This window comes from Lathyrus oleraceus, chromosome 5, assembly GCF_024323335.1.
Source record: "Lathyrus oleraceus cultivar Zhongwan6 chromosome 5, CAAS_Psat_ZW6_1.0, whole genome shotgun sequence".
In the NCBI taxonomy this organism is placed as follows: Eukaryota; Viridiplantae; Streptophyta; class Magnoliopsida; order Fabales; family Fabaceae; genus Lathyrus; species Lathyrus oleraceus.
Genome location: NC_066583.1, coordinates 315,593,727 through 315,598,151, shown reverse-complemented (window position 1 = coordinate 315,598,151; position 4,425 = coordinate 315,593,727). Strand labels below are relative to the sequence as shown.

The 4,425-nt window shown below is 38.1% G+C and overlaps 1 non-coding gene across 1 annotated transcript; it reads left to right on the top strand.

The window, feature by feature from the left end:
- The first annotated feature begins 2,887 nt into the window (after nt 1-2,887).
- LOC127089679 (small nucleolar RNA R71) lies at nt 2,888-2,994 on the top strand. Its single transcript, XR_007791239.1, has one exon. It is a non-coding gene; the product is annotated as a small nucleolar RNA R71 (small nucleolar RNA).
- Nucleotides 2,995-4,425: the final 1,431 nt, after the last annotated feature.

The window sequence follows — 4,425 nt, the reverse complement described above, 5'->3', positions numbered from 1 at the left end:
GTTGTAAACTGAAGCATTTTCTTCGAGGTCTAAACATAAACCATTAGGATTAGGTTCCCTTTTATATGATTTATTCCTTTCATGGATGTGATTATAACTTCTCTGGTCAGAATATGAATTCGGTAGCTGCGGATAACTTGTACTTCTGCCATCTCCCCCTTCTAGTGCTTCTGGTAATCATTCAGGCCCTGTAAAAGAAGGATTTCCAGAGATTACATAATTTCTAGTACCGATTGAATCTGCCTTGGAACTACCAAATTTCAGTTTGGAAGGACCTTCAATGTCTTCTAGAGGCTGTTTCTTTTTAATAACTATTTTCAGGATGACCGTTAATTTCAGTATCAGTCAACAAAGCATCCCCTGATATTGAAAGGTCATATGTGGGTTTTCTCATCTGTCTGCTCTGACCTGTGCTCTCCTCGAGACATATAGATGTATCCAGATGATTTATAACATTTTCATTTCTGTTGTGGCTTTCCGGAAGGTTAGCATTGGTAGTATCTGACATACCATATGTGTCTGGCAGAGTTTTTTGAACACTTTCTAGGGGCTGGGGTGTAGAAGACTGACATACCATATCAAACTGATTCTCACGTGCAAATCTTGCATCCTCTAAAGGCACATTCTTCTTAGAAAGTGAAAACTTAAGAACCAGCCTCGGTCTACTTTCAAGATTTGTCTGAGAGTCAGAATATGGAGGTGGCTTGGATGCATTGGCAGACTTTTCCAATGGGGCTTTTATTAATTTCTTCCCGCTTAATATGGACTTTGCTCTCAGGTTCACTGAGATTTTCTGAATCTTGAAAACTGTCTGATGATTCATCTTTAGAATAATTGTCTTCCCCTTCAGTAGATGTTTTGCCAATATGAGAGAACATATTACGAGCATTATGGGCAGCAGTCCTCCGAGGTCTCGATGTCTTAGCTTTGGAAGGTTTTTTTTGTTGCTGATTTTAAGCTTCCTCTGGATTTCTTAACTTTGTTATTTCCAGAAGTATTACCGTTACATTCTTCCAAATTCCTTTTTCTAACACGCCTTCTAGAAGTCATTCTCTCAACTACAATATTATGGCTTTTCCTTCTTGATCTTCTAAGACCATCCTTATTATTAGAGTCGCTTTCACTGTATTCTATGTCACTAGAAGAGATGGCACTAATAGTCCCTTGCTTGGCTGCGCTAGAGTTATCCTTATTCACATTGTATTTAGAGTCATTATCATCACTCACGATGTCATATTCAGGCTCCCATAACAAGGCGTCCAAAAACTCTGGTTGTGGATCAAGCACTCCTTCCAAATCAACCAAAGGTATCACTTGGTATTCCTGGCCAACACTAAAATCTGGACCAATAGCATATTTTATCAAAGAAGGACGCCATTCAATGCCTAGAGCACCAAGACGGCGTTGCTGGAATTGACTCTGATAAGGTTCTGGATATGGTATCATACTAGAATCACATAGAGTTTCCTGAATGTTTCTTCGGTGTGATGGAAGTTGAGTTCGATTTGGTCCCAATGTCCATTCTGTAAATTTGTAAGCTTAGCAAAATCTCATGATTTGTAATGAATATAACACTGGATGTGAATGAAAATTGGTGTCCTTATAGCAAAACATAGTTGTTCTTTGCCTTAGAACATCCAAGTATTCATGTGAGATACTTTTAAAATTATGAACTAATCATATACCGTGCGAATGAATGACTACGATTGAATGAATGTGAGAAGGTCCTTGGTCATGAATGAATGATTGGAATATGAATGATTAAATGAATGTACTGTTTGTATTTGGCATAGGAATTCATTAGAAGTGAGCCATGATCAGGAACAGGACAAAGGAATGTGAACGACCACATAATTGACAAACTTGAACAATGGGTGAATGGTGTCTTATGAGGGAGACAAAACATGGATTGAATTGAAGACATGAGAATAAAAGTCATGAGATTCCACCTGATTCTTATCGAATGATAATGTGCTCCAAGTCCTGCTTGACTAAAGGAGCTAATTACCTTACACCCAAAACAAATGGCAAGGCCCAAAGATTTATCGAATAGCAGATGATGACAAGTCTAAACAAAACAAGTCGGTGGATAGATTCGTGACCAGATGAAATAGTCATGAGGAGAAAAGAAAATGAATGAGTGATGGGAAAAAATTTCAGAGCCAAAATCAGGGTATGACAGGTTTCAAGCATCTTGTTGTGAGTGATTATCTGATCAACCTTGGTCCTTAATTGCGTTATCAGTTCGTTTACGTGAATGTTCTGGTTTAGGAATTCTTTATTTTGCTGAGTTTGGCCTGATATAAAGCTCTCCATGATCTTCTCAAGGTTAGGCTTCTGAGGCACAGCTTGCATAGATTGATTTGGTGTTTGGGCTTGACAACCTTGTGGTCTCTGAGGTGCATAATTTTGGATAGGGTTCTGGTTTTTATAGGAAAAATTTGGGTGATTCTTCCATCCAGGTTTGTAAGTGTTTGAAAATGGGTTACCTTGGGCGTAATTCACTTGGTCGGTGTTCAGGTCGTTCAAAAGGTTACACTCCGCTGATTCGTGTCCTTTAGATCCATAGAGTTCACACTCTGTGTGGACTACCGCTGCAGTGTTAGTGTTTGTAGACATATGTTTGACCTTAAGGGCTAAAGCGTCCATTTTCGCCTGCATCATGTCCATAGAGCTTATCTCATGTATTCCACTTTGGGTCTCCTTTTTCTCTATTGATGCTCGTTCCGTTCCCCATTGGTAATGGTTTTGGTCCATATCCTCAATTAGGTCACAAGCTTCAGGGTAAGGTTTGTTCATCAGCGCGCCACCTGCGGCAGCGTCGATGCTCATCTTTGTGTTATAATGGAGTCCATTGTAGAAGGTATGAACGATCAGCCATTGTTCGAGGCCATGGTGTGGGCAGACTCTTAACAACTCTTTATATCTCTCTCGGGCTTCAAATAGTGATTCTCCTTGGTTTTGAGTAAATCTAATTATTTGGTTTCGAAGAACAACAGTCTTACTGGGGGGTAATATCTAGCAAGGAATACTCTTCTAAGGTCTTCCCAGGTAGTTATTGAATTAGCTGGGAGTGAATCCAACCATGAACATGCTCTATCCCTGAGGGAGAAAGGAAATAATCTCAAACGGATCGCATCGGGTGAAGCACCATTGGATTTAAAGGTGTCGCCTAGTTGGATAAAGACTTTTAAATGTTGATTTGGGTTCTCAGTAGAGAGACCCGCGAATTGGTTTTGTTGCACTAATTGCAGTAAAGATGGTTTTAGTTCGAAATTGTTGGCAGGAATGAGAGGGTTTACTATACTAGAACTAGGTTCCTCGTCAGAGGGTTGGGCAAATTCCTTAAGAGGTCTCCGGTCGCGATTCTCGGCCATAGCTTTCTTAATTCGGATGAGTAAGAGGCGTGTACGAGTGTAACGTTTGGGTTCCACTAAAGGATTTACTAAATTTCCGGTACTATGGGTTCTTCACATTTACCGGCTAATAATGCCTTAGTCTAGACGGTGTAACAACAGGGTACGAAATTTGATGAAGTTGGTCCCCGACAACGGCGCCAAAAACTTGATCGCTATATTCGCAAGTGCATGAATCGTGTCAGAGTAATATAAAAGAATATCGATCCCACAAAGATCAAATCGTCAATCTATCGATTACTATCGTTACGATGTTTATCTAAGGTGGTATAAAAGAGATATTGATGTTGCAAAATAACAATAAATAAAGAAAATAAATACAGTGTAGATAAAAACAAGTATGAATGTATTTCACGTCAGTTAAGTGATGTTTCTATTGTCTAAATAGAACTACTTATGAGGCAATATTTTCTACTCTTGAAAATAATCCATTTAACGGGAAATGTCACTTTCGCGTATTCAAAACTGAGTTTACCCTTAAATTAAGGCCTTTTATTGTCACTTATAAAAGGTGCGCAGAACGCTAAAGTAGTAAACTTATTTTTAAGAAATAAGACTCGTAAACTTAGTTCAAAAGTGATTTTGATTTGGAAAGTTCACCCAAGGAGTTTCCTGATTTTAAATCTATCAACGCGTCCAAAAATAGTTTCAAAAATCGTTTTTCCTTAAAGTGATAAAAATTCCTAGTTAACTAAGCTAGGATGCTTTCACACTCCTTGAGTAGTTAAAACTAACCAAGTTTGTTTCAGAAAAATCAAATTAAAAATTAAAACAACCTTTAAAGCATTTCTACAGATTCAATATGTGAAACATCTCTTTAACCGCGATCCTTACATTCTAACCTTTGAATGATTTAGCCAGACATGGTAATACAAACAAACACAACGATATTGATCATGATGAAAAGTTGTTTCAGAATGTAAGGAGTAAAGGACGAGTAAAGCGAGAAATAAAGATAATGGCGAGAAATTTAAATAAAGTAAAGTCAATGACAAAAATTAAATAAAGT